We start from the raw sequence: 12,013 nt of genomic DNA on the forward strand, positions 1-12,013 counted from the left end.
TGTCAAATAGCACCAAGTCCACTGGACTGAATGAGATGACCCATGTGCTGGCACCTGGTCAGGGCCTAACAGCTGTTAGTGGCTATTCTTGCCATTGGTGCTGGCTCGAGGAAGGAGCCACCATGCAGCCTCGAGAAAGGGGAGGCAGGAGAGAAGGGGGTGGGGCTGTTTCCCACTGTGAGGCACCAGGGTCTGATGCTGAACAAAACCTTGTGTGTAGTGCCACCGACTGTCATCTCTTGTTTAGGCTTGCCTGGGGAAATGTTTCCACAGACACGCACTGTTTGGCAAAACTGGTGAGGGATTTTGAAGAGTTTGGGGTGCAGTGGAAATCCTCAGGTCCTGAACTGAGGATGTAAGCCACAGAAGGGAGCTGCCGTCCTGACCCATCACTGCACCTGGTGCCTGCCTCCACCTCTTGTAGCTCCCAGCTCCCAGGGAAAGGGTTGGCTGTGCTTCCATCTGTCTTGCTGACTAGGAGCCCTTGGAGGGAAAGCCCCCTTTGTCACCTTCACTTCTATGTCCCCATCCCTCATCGTACGCACTGTGCCTTGTCCTAACAGGCATTCAAAATGCTTGTTGAAGGAATGGCTTTGTGTCCTAGTTACAGCTCTAACCTCCACCAGATGTGCAAGGATTGCCCTGATTTCGCAAGGAGGAACAACCACTCAGGGAAACTGAGGTACATTGCTAGCTCAGGGTCCGCTCCACTTCCTCAGTCTGCGATGAGGCACGTGCATCCTCAGCAGTGAGAAGTGGCTTAGTCTACTGAAGCTGTAGCTGAGGATTTTGTCTTTTATTTTTAATTCCTGCTCCAGTTCTAGCCAAGAGCCTTCCTCAAGCTGGGGTGAGGGGAGAACTGAGCTCCTGACACTGCCTCTTAGTCTTAGGGGCCTGCAGCGTGTCCCTCCCTGATGATATCTTCACAGCTGTTTGCAAAACAGTCAGGGAGGAGGTGAAGCCCTGAGCCAGGCAGACTGGCTGTCTCTTTAAATGCCGGGGTCTGTGTGGGAGAGGGAGGGGCCGGCTCCGGAGTGCGTGAAATTCCTGGGCTCCTCCGGCAGTCTCAGGCTCAGAGCTCAGCCTTACACATCTCTTGCATGCAACTCACTGAGAGGGAGAGGCGAGCGTGTCCTCTCTCGCAGCGCCAGCATCTCCAGCCACCAAGGACTTGCTTTTCGCACCTCCAACACCCACCTCCCTTCTTCCCTGCCACTCCCTCCCAGAGAGAGAAAAAGAAAAGGAGAGAGAAAGATTCTGGAATTTGAACCTTCCCAAAGAGGAAACATACCCAGCAAACTCAGTTGATTAAACATCAAACAAACAAACAGATCCCAAATCTTCTGTTCAACTGGAAAGGTAAGATTTGGGGAGAAAGGAAGACCGGCGGGATGCGAAACAACTCCAGGTTCTTGTTCGTTCTGGGAGGCAGTTGCTCCGAGGGTAGAAGTTTTCAGTTGGGAGCGACCAACCTAGATTTTTTTTCTGAATGTTGGATCGGAGAGCCGTGGCTGACCATGGGAATGGCTTTCCAACTGCCTTTCGTTTCGTACAGTTTCTCCTGGAAGTTGGGTCCTTTTGCTCCAGGTGTTCAAAAAGTCAGAGAATGTTTTAGATATTTTATTACTTTTTAGAAAATCTTTCTCCTATTTCCTTGGATTGTTAGTCTGAAATGATGTGTGCCCATCACTTCATTTTGGGCATTTTGTAGCTACTTTTTTTTTTTTTTTTTTTTGGCATTTTGTAGCTACTTTCCTCCTCCTCATTATTATTTTTTTTTTTCTGGGGAAGGGGCTGATTCAGAAAAGGGACACTCTGAGGCTCACAAGAAGACAAAATTGAATTGAGACAGGGATTTCCTAGGTGTTGAGGAAATGAGGTGTGTACATGTGTGTGTGTTTGAGTGTGATTTTTTTTTTGCGGGGGGAGAGTATGAGGAGGTGGTTCTTGAGCCTGAAGGTTCTTGTTAGACTCCCGTTGTCTTCTTGTGAAGGTGGGAATACTTGGAGAAGGTGAAAAAGGAGTGTGTGTGAGTGTGTGTGTGTGTGCACTCCTGTTTGGATCGGTTACAGGGGAATCTTCCTCCTCTGCCTTCCATTTGTTTATATTAATGATTTAGTAGCAGGCTTGCCTGAAAACTTCCACTCCGCGTAAGCACTGTGGGTTTTGCAAGCTCTCAGTGACCTTAGAAGCTGGCTCTATGCATTTGTTTTTTTCAAGGCATTGTGTGGTACCCAGAGTTTCAGCTCTTTCCCTCTCTGTTTTTTAACCACAAAACTTCACAGCTTTAGAAATATCTTTCTGATGACAAGGGGAAAAAAAAAAATCTGTCCCACTCCCCCGCCCCTTTCTCTTCCTAGGCCAGTGATGTAATACCAACCTATGGGCTCGGGTGCTTTGCAGGTGACTTTCCCTGTGATTACTTGTTAAAAAATAAATTTCTCCCTCCTTCCATTAAATGCCTTCCTCTTTTGATTTGAATGTAGAAATATGGTCATGCAGTGAGAAAATTATATTTTTTCTAACCATTATTGGTGTTTAGGTAAAGTAGGATTCCTCTCCCCTGATCATTATTTAAAAAAAAAAAAATTTTTTTAATGCAAAGGTCAGAGAGCATCCAGAGCGAGTCTGGGATGGAGCAAGACACAGTCTGACCAAATAGGAGAACTGGGAGAGGAAGAACTGTCATCTCCCCGCTTCCTCCGGTCATTCCCGCTTGGGGAGATAGTTTTCTTTTACTACCACTATCCACTAATATTCTGAATTCTTTCTCTGCTCTGGGTCTTGTGCATGGCCCTGGGAGGGAGAGGGACACACCTCGTCACACCTGGAAGACGGTGTAGTTTCGGGGGTCAGATGACCGTTTGCCTTTGTGATGAAGGTTCCAATGGAAATTTGAACTCCCAGCGCGCTGGGTGACTCCATACCCAGGATAGTCTATCTGGGGGCACCTGGAGGTTAGGTCTGGGGAGCCCGAAGAACTAGTCCTTTATGAATTTGCTGTTCTGGGTACAGCCTCCCTTCGTCGTTCAAGGGCTTCTGCATCGTTTCTCAAGTTAAAATGGTCCCGCTGGTTATGATGGGCAAGTTTACCTAAGGGCTACTGGGTACGTGGTGGAAGGATGGAGGGGAGAGAGACATAACAAGGCTGGTATTATTATTATTTTTAATCTCCTGGTTTAATCTGCCTAAGTCATATAGAGGCAAACGACATTTCAGATGGGTGCTGGTTGTGCAGAGATATTCCTATTGTTAGATTTTTTTTTTTTTTTTTTTTTGGTTGGGGAGTGGAGAGTAAGGGCTCTTGGCCCATTTTCTGCAGCCCGGGGTTCATCCTGTGAGCCAGTCTTCCTTCTGGAAGAGGGGGGAAAAGGCTGGACGCTGGAAGTTCGCTATCAAAGTGAGCAACAGGGCTGGGTTAATTTTTTTAAAACAACCGGACTGTGCGAATGCCCTTTTCTGGAGCTTTCCGGCCCTTTCTAGTGAAATAATTTTTAAAAATTGCTTCTTAAGACGAAGGGGCCAGAAATCAAAGGGATTCTAGATTCTGAGAGACAACTACGTCTTTGCTTCTCTGGTAGCTCCCTATTATGAATTATTGGGGGTTGGACGGTGGTCTGGCCTCCTTTTCTGTTGATTTCTTTTCAATGCTGTGTTTTACTGAATATGTTGATGATTTGCTGCTTATATAAGGGAAAGGATGTGTTGAGGTGGGTTGATGCTTGGTTTTGAGATCGGCTACTGAGATTGGGTGACGGTTGGTGTGTTTGTCGATGTGCATGGTAGGAAGGTCTTTTCTTTTGGGTGGTGGGGACTAGGGGATGGCTGGAAATTGTAGATGAGATGCTACAGCGCATGGAGACATGAAGGGAGACGGAGGTGAGGTCGGAAGTCACTGGTTTGCAGAATTTCTGCCCTGCATCCCCCTTTCTCTCGCTCCTTGGGAAAAAAAAAAAATCCATTATCTCTAAAAACACATTATTCTTCAATTGGCCTTTTAGAGAAAAAAAGAGAGGGAGGGGAGGGGTTAATTTGGTGAGGGGGCTTGGTTGTAATTAGCCCACTGCTGCAAAACTGAGATACAGAAATCCATCGGCACCAGCTTGGGGGGCACAGAGAGGCAGTGGAGAGATGGGGGACGGGTTGTCAGTCTTGGATGAACAGTGGAGCGGTGGGGTTGGTGTTTGGGTATTGTGTGTGTTTATGTTTCTGTGTATGTGCAATTTTTTCCACCCCACCACCACGTCTGCCATGCTCTTGCCTTCTATTTCCACACACCCTTCTCCCCTACCCGCTACACCCCCTCCCCCCTTCCTCTAGCCCATTCCATCTCGATGAGAAAATTCTGATTCTGATGGCTCTGCGGCTCTTTTTTTTTCTTTTCCTTTTTTTTTTTTTTTTTTTTTGCAACACAACAGTGGTGCGATGGCCTTTCCTACATGCCACACGGATGCTGCCTTCTGATAGGAGGGCTAGGTCGGCACATCTACGCACACACTTGCACACGCTCTTGCACACACATTCTCTCTCACACAGACACGGGCGACCCTTTATGGCTGTCCCCACCCCTACTCCACCATGGCTCCTACCCACCCATCTTCATGCAGGGAACGCAGTACCATTCTCCACGTCTTCTCCCTACATCGCTCGCTTCTTCCTTTTCGCCATTATTCTTTCCTGAAAGCTGTGGTGTGTCGCAGTTCATGGGATTAGCATGTTGGAGAGTCTTTGGGGGGAGGGGACCTCATGAGAAGGGGATGGGAATGGGGGTAGTAGATGACATTAAGGGTTTTTTTTTTTCTTTTTGCCAAATAAGCACCCGGTGATAATGATCCAATTTAACCATCCGTGTAATATGTTTGCGGCACATCAGAGGAAGGTTACCCAGGGAAAGCAGAGTCTGGTCTGGGTTACCTCTGGGGAGATTTGATGTCTGGCCAGTAGAGACACAGACCCCCCTTCCCCCTACACCCACACATATGTACGCTCTCTCACACACACCGACACACACAGCTCTGCTCAGTGGGCTGTGTCAAGCCAGAGGGCACTGCAGAATATCCCAGAGTTGTCGTGGTTCGTTGGAAGGACGGAGTGATGTCTTTGTCCTACCCAGCTCTCGCTCTATGGATGTCGTCTTGTTTTGAGATTCTTGGTGGCCTTTGTGTTGCCTTTGGGTGGGGGCAGAAGGGGTGTTTGTGTTGGTCCAGTGCCGTTGTGCCTCCAATTGGACACCATGGGATTGTCACCGCTGTGCGGGCGGTTCACGCAGGAGGCTGCCTGCCTGTGTGCTGCGTGAGTGCGCTTTTTGGACATGTACATGCGAGTGGCTCTGGAGGGGTGTGGGGGTGACAGGGAAGGGAAGCTTACCTTCCCTCACTCGGAGCGGGAGGAAGGCAAAAAGCTGAGATGTTGGGTGGGGGGAGAGAGGGCAATGGAGCTTTCAGGGTAGTTGAGAAGAGGGTGGAACAGGGAGAAGCCGCTCAGGTCCCCAGCGGGAAGACTGTATGAGATCCCCACGGCCCCCAGGCAAGCCCGTGGGCGGGTGTGCTCATGGAGGACTGTGGGCGGATGCAGACTGACGGTGGGCGAGATTGAGGGTTTCCCCTGCCACCTCGGGAGCCCTGGCAGAGCGCGGGAGAATGGTCCTGCTCTCCATGGCGTCAGTCACCTTTGGGCAGCTCGGCCTCGTCGGAGGCTGCATCCCCAAGGAGCTGCAGTTGCCCTCGGCCAGGGCAGCAGCCTGAGTCCCAGTGCTGTCCTGGGCTCTGGCTGCCTTAACTAAAACAGACGCCATTTTCCTTCTGCTTTGGCTAAAGGTGTGTCCGTCTTTATTAGCAATTATGCATGAAATTGGGAAAGATTTTCCCTCAAAAGAAAGGAAAATCCTCAGAGCAAGATGCTGATTGTCCTGGGTTGCTGACATCCCTCTCTCTTCCTGGCGCTGACCTTGGGGAGTTAGGGAGAAAGTGTTACGTCATTGCCAGAGAAAGGGGAGCAATGGGGAGTAGGATGCCTTAGGGACGAATTATTGTGCCGAACACAGAGAAGAGAATGCTCTTGGGACCCCCTGGTGCGTGCTCCTTACGTGACCCCCTTGCGTGGATGGGAGAAGCGCCCCTTCCGCAGCTCGCCACCGTGAGAAATGCGCAGCCAACCTGGCGCGTAGGTCCCTGCTGTGGTCAGGCCCTGTCTTCGCCTGGCACAATGCGCTGGGGGAAGAGCAGAGGAGCTGCAGCTGTGACACTTGAAGCCGCCCTGGCTGCTCTGCAGATGACCAAGGGCCGTGGTGTGGCTGGGCCAGCCACAGGTGGCAGTACTGGGCTGGCTCCGGCAGGGGCTGTGTGTGGGGCCTGCTCCTCGCCCCCGCCCACAGGGCTCTGCCCAAGTGATACCTCTTCACAGAGGCTTCTCCTGGCTGGCTTTCTAAAATAGTCCCCTCACTCCAACCCCCAGCCACTTTCCAGCCCATTACCCTGCCTTTAATTCTAATCAGCTAATCACCGCCTAACGGTCTGTTGTGTACTGAGGTGCTAAAGTGATCTTGTCTGTCTCCCACTCTAGAATGCAAACTCCAGGAGGTCAGGGACTCTGTCCACTTTCATTCATTGCAGTGGTCTCAGTGCCTAGGATATTTCCCCCGGCAGGTAGTAGGTGCTGAACAAATAGGTGTTGATTGGAGAAAAGAACCATATGGGTTTGGTGTTGGGGTTCTCTTTTCTTCTCCAGCACCTTGGGGTCTGTCTTTTGGGAAAGCTGAACTTTGCCTCCGGCTGTCTCATCCCTGTCTGCAAGTCCCAGATCTTGGAGGAAATGCAAAGTGCTCAGCTTTCTGAGTTCAATAGAAAAGTCTTCTCCATGCCGTTCTCATGATTCTGCCTCCTTCTCAATCTCACTAATATTAGTAATCAATATCATCATAGTAGTAGTAACAGTAGTGATATTAGTGATAAAGGTATCATTTCTGAGGTACTTAAGCTATACCGAGTTGTTGTTTTTTCTTACATTCAGTACCTCATTTAATTGTTCAAACGACTCAATGCAGTGTACCAGTACTATTAATACCTGCCCTTGACAGAAGAGGAGACAGACTTAAACTTACATAAAGTAAGCTAGATCAAGGGTTTGAACTCAGATGTGTCTTATTCCAAAGTCCAAGTTTGTGATTGTTACATTACACTGTTAGAGGTGACGGGAGATGAACCATATCTCCTTCGGGGCCCTCCAATACAGATGAGAAAACTGAAGTCTAGAGAGATCAAATGCCTTGTCCATATGCCGAGTTTGATCGCGAGCAAAGCTGGAACCCCGGTGTCCTGGCTGTCCCGGCTCTTTGCACGTCATGCTGCCTATGGGATGTGCACCCTCTCTCAAAGAGTATTGTGCCGGTGGCGACTGAGGTCCCCTCTCAGTTCTCCTTCCTCCATCAGAGGGGAGTGGGATCTTGGTGAGGCTGTGCCTCTAGAGGGCAGACTCGACTCCTACAGAGCTATACTCCAAGGTCACTGGAGTCACTGAGTGCTGATCAAGGTCATTCTCTGTATGTGCTGGAGGAAGAGACCCCAGTGGGGGGTTCTGGGTTCTCGATCCCATGTATCCCTGCCCATCGAGGTTATTCTCAGATAGAGCGGGGCCTCCACTCAGAGAGCCACACACCTGGTGTCTGGATCCTGATGCCCTGGGAGCTTGAGTGCATCTCCCGGACTGGCTTAGCCCTTATTTCCCAGACACCAGCCTCAGTGTGTTTCATTTTTCCAGAGGCTGGCTGAGGAGTGTGATGTCATGAAATGTGTGTGAAGAGCCCCTACTAGTTCTTCTGCTCCACCCCTGGGGTTGGCTTTGACCTTGAATTGGGGAGGGGTTAGTCGTTCTAGCTGTGTGTGAGTGTGTGTGTGTGTGTGTGTGTGTGTGTGTGTGTGTGTTTTGCAGGGGTCAGGGTGTAGGGGGAAAGGGGGCTAGAGTAAAGTGGATTCTCAGGACTCGGAAGCCTTACCTTTTGTCAGGACCTTGATATAGGGCATGAAGCCATTTCTGTATGACCTTGAGATGGAATGACCAGATGTCCTGGTTTGTAAAGACAGTTCCTATTGAGGCCTTTGTCCTAGTGTCATCATTAACTCTCAGAAGTGCCCTGGTTTGGATGATAAAATATATGATCATCCTTCTTTAAGATGACTTCACCCACTTTCTGTTAATGGTACAGAGAGAGGAAAGAGGCATGCCAGAGAGGGAAACCCAGTTTTAGGGCAAGCAAGTGGCTAAGAGTAGAGCCTTTTTCTAGAGATACTTCCACTTGTCCCGTTGAAAAGAGTAAGACCTGAATCTTCTGACTAGTCCCACTACCAACACACGACGGCTCCTAACTTAAGCACTCTTACTATCCTCCCAGCGAACATGTGAGTCCTGACTATGTGCCAGGTACTACGCTAAGCACTCGACATGCATTATCTCATCTAATCTTCCCACAACTCAACTCTATGAGGTGGAGGTACTGTTATCATCTCTGTGTTACCTAAAGAAATTAAATAACATGGCCAAGGTCACGCAGGTGGGAAGTGGCAAGGTCATGATTCAAACCCAGTGGCCAGGGCTCCAAAGCCTCTGGTCTTTAACCACTGTGTCACACCAGCCCTGTGGGCCATTCTTCCGGTCCCCAAGTTCTTAGCACTGCCCCACTTGCTGAGCAGTCTGGCTTACAATCCTGGGACCTGCTGAAGATGTTTCTGCCTGTCAGAGGCATGTAAAGTTTAAGGAGAGGAAGCTGCTGTCCCAGCGGTGGCACTGCTGGTTGTCTTTTGGATGGCACTTTGGAAACCCTGTTTCCCATGATATCTCAGGTATCTTCTTCACTGCTCAGGCACCTTGTCAGAGAAGTCTAGGTTGTTTGGGATGGGGGTGGGTTGGCAGACGGCAGAGAACCTGCAGCCTGTCTATCTCTGCTTTGCTCTGTGGCCCTGGTCCCTGATGGGCCAACACTCCCCATGGCCCTTGCGGTAGGGCCGGGCCCTTGGTGGGAGATTCGGTGAAGGGACACTCATCTAGCATGGCTGTTAGCAGAGCAGCGTGTTCTGCTTTATTTCCTTTAAATGTGTAGTGTCCTCATTTGACCGATGAGGAAACCAGGGGTCAGCGGGGTTAGATAGCTTGTCTAGGATCACACCAGTGAGACGGAGCTGACCCTGGATCCAAGCTTGAGTCTGACTCCAGCATCCATGCTGTTTCTGACACCTTGCACGGCTCTCCACCCTGAACCGTGGAGAAGAGGGGGTAGGAGTTGGAGCATCTAAAATGGGGGCTAGAGGAGAAAATTTTCCGGGGAGAGGGTTGCAGGCGAGCTCTGAGGTCTGAGGGCTGGAGAGGACCCTGGGGCTCATCCTGGTCAGTCACCCCTAGGCCTTCTCCCGTCCTCCAGCCAGGGCAAGACAGCTGCTGACCCCTCAGTTGGATGAGTGCTGGTTCTGGCTGGAGAAAAGGGGAAGATGGGACCCTCTGCAGCCTCACAGATGGAGGCTGGGATGTGCAGGCGGAGGTGGCTCATTCCTCCCATGGAGCAGTGATTTCCGTACTGACACTGGATTCCTCCTTCCCCGTGTCTGTTATAGCATCAAGGATGAGCAGGGATGGGTGGTCTCTCTGCCTAGAGACAGGGAGAGAGGACACACAGAGAGAAGAAGCTGGGACCCCCCAGGCTGAGGACTCCAGGGAGAAGAGGTGACGTTTCCTTGGTTCAGAGGCAGGAAAGAGCAGAGCATCTCACTGACGGAAGGGACGGTCTGCAGCCCCCAAGCTGAGCTGCATTAGCTTCATTGCAGTCCCATTGAAGACTGTGTTTATTTTTCCAATAATGTGTTAATTAAACATCGATTTCCGGGTGGAGGAAAGGGAATTGGATTGCCAGAGCTAAATGGAGTGAGGAGGATGGGGAGCTGGGGCGAGGGGCCCCACGCTGGAGTCAGCATTCTTTAGCATCGCCAGGAGGGGCAGGCGAGAGGGCCAGGGCTGCTGCTTCCCCTGGCTCCACATTTGGAATCGCCAGCTCCCCAAGAGCCTTCAGGAGTCATCTTTTCTACCCCTTGGCGGCCAGAGCGGATGGTGAGGGCTCTGCCGAACCTCAATAAACCGCATCTGGGGTTTATTGAGTGACCCTGGGCTAGGCCTTGTGTTGTCAATCCACATAAATTGGTCCATTGGTTCTTTAAATGAATGTGCAGTAGCATTTTCATGCCCCTGCTTTGGAGATGAGGAAACTGAGGCTCAGAGAAGTCAAGTCGCGAGTTCAAGAGTGAAGAGCTAGACAATCTTGACGAGGAAAGAGGCCCTAGAGGAGTAGAAGATACCCGAGGCTGGCAGAATAGCCGACAAGGGTCCAAGACCCTCCAAAGGAAGAAAAGAAAAGAATGGAGCATCTAACAAGCAACCAAAAGAACCATTTGATATTTTATCGTTGGCTGAGTTTGACTGAGCTTTTACTATGTGCCAGCGGCTGTGTTAAGTGCTTTGTACATAAAGTTGTGAAGATACAGTGAACAAGTGTCGGGTTATGTTATTCCCGTTTTCCCGATGAGGAAGGTGGGGCTTGGGAAGTTACCTACCGTGTTTCCCCGAAAATAAGACCTAGTCAGACCGTCAGCTCTAATGCGTCTTTTGGAGCAAAAATTAATATAAGACCCACTCTTATTTTACTATAAGACCGGGTATAATATAATATAATATAATATAATATAATATAAGGTCTTATTTTACTATAAGACTGGGTCTTATATAATATAGTATAATATAACATAATATAACATAATATAATATAATATAATATAATATAATATAATATAATATAATATAATATATAATATAATATAAGACTGGGTCTTATATTAAGTTTTGCTCCAAAAGACGCATTAGAGCTGATTGTCCGGCTCGGTCCTATTGTCGGGGAAACATGGTAAGTTGCCTGAGGTTGCAGAGTTGGTAAGTGGTTGAGCTGGGATACAACTTCAGGAAAGAGGACTTTGGGACATCTTTCCCGCTGTGTCATTGCCTCATACACACCGAGGACACTGGTGCCTGCTTAGCAGGTCACCTATAACTTATAGGAGGTAAAGACGGGGAGCTTTTAGGTACATCCTCTGACCAGCTCCTGTGCCCCAACACCCCAGGGTCTTGCAATGTGAACGCCACTTTCTTTTTTTCTGTCCCTTTCTTTCTCAGCGCACGGCAGCTCAGGCTGAGCCGCTAATTGGGTGAAGGCTGTTCTGGGGAGCTGCTGGTGTTTGGAGTCTGCACTGGTGAGCTGGGAGCTGGGTGGTGAGGGTAAGTTAGAGCAGTAGTTCTCTAACTTTGCTGCATATCAGAATCACCATCTTAAAATCCCAAACCTGTGCTGCACCTCATACAAATTAAATCAGAATCTTTAAGAGTAAGACCCAGCATCAATATAATATTTTAAAGTTCCCCAGTGACTCCATCAGGCTTGCAAACCGGGGTTCCAAAACAGCCTGAGCAGCAAAGCAGGTGTCGGCAGGCTGGACCAGCTTGTTTCCAGAGTTAGGTTAGAAGTGCGGGGAGTTGGGGGGGTAATTGGTTGTACACGTATGCACCCAGCCTCCAGGAGGGCAATGCTTATATCGACCTGTTCTCGTCTCAATAGAATAACAGCTTTCAGGCTTTGGTGCATCAAAATGACTGGGGAACTTTTACAAAATGCATGTCCTCAGGCCCCACTACCGAGCTGCTTTAGGAGTTCCGGGGTGGCACCTGGGAATCTGCATGAAAAACAAACACTGTCTGTAGCTGTGCGAGACTGTGGTACCCAAGGCCAGTCCCATGCATGCACATATGAAGTCTTCGCCCTTTGGAGGCACGAATAGGTGAGGACAGAGGCTACTGTGGTCACCTGTTGCTCCATGAGGTTTGGCCTCCTTCACTCTGTACTGGCTGTATGCTGCTGACACAGGAAGCCTGTCCACCTGGCCCGGGTCTCTGCTGCCCACCACAGAACTTTGTTTAGTGCCCTGTGTGT

General features: G+C 49.6%; 1 protein-coding gene across 37 annotated transcripts in view; it reads left to right on the plus strand.

The window, feature by feature from the left end:
- The first annotated feature begins 1,056 nt into the window (after positions 1–1,056).
- NRXN3 (neurexin 3) overlaps positions 1,057–12,013 on the plus strand; it is a 1,515,532-nt gene continuing 1,504,575 nt past the window's right edge. For 20 of the 37 annotated variants that reach the window (XM_074327119.2, XM_074327126.2, XM_074327100.2 and 17 more), the window contains exon 1: positions 1,058–1,359. The gene's annotated coding sequence lies outside the window, so the exon portion shown is untranslated. Of the gene's footprint in view, positions 1,360–3,089; positions 3,108–3,299; positions 3,401–3,758; positions 3,783–11,202; positions 11,305–12,013 lie in introns of those variants that run through there. The other 17 variants (XR_012494578.2, XR_012494579.2, XM_074327130.2 and 14 more) reach the window with 7 other exon arrangements.

Source organism: Rhinolophus sinicus, chromosome 3 (assembly GCF_057876585.1).
Source record: "Rhinolophus sinicus isolate RSI-liver-muscle chromosome 3, RSI-T2T, whole genome shotgun sequence".
Classification (NCBI taxonomy): Eukaryota; Metazoa; Chordata; class Mammalia; order Chiroptera; family Rhinolophidae; genus Rhinolophus; species Rhinolophus sinicus.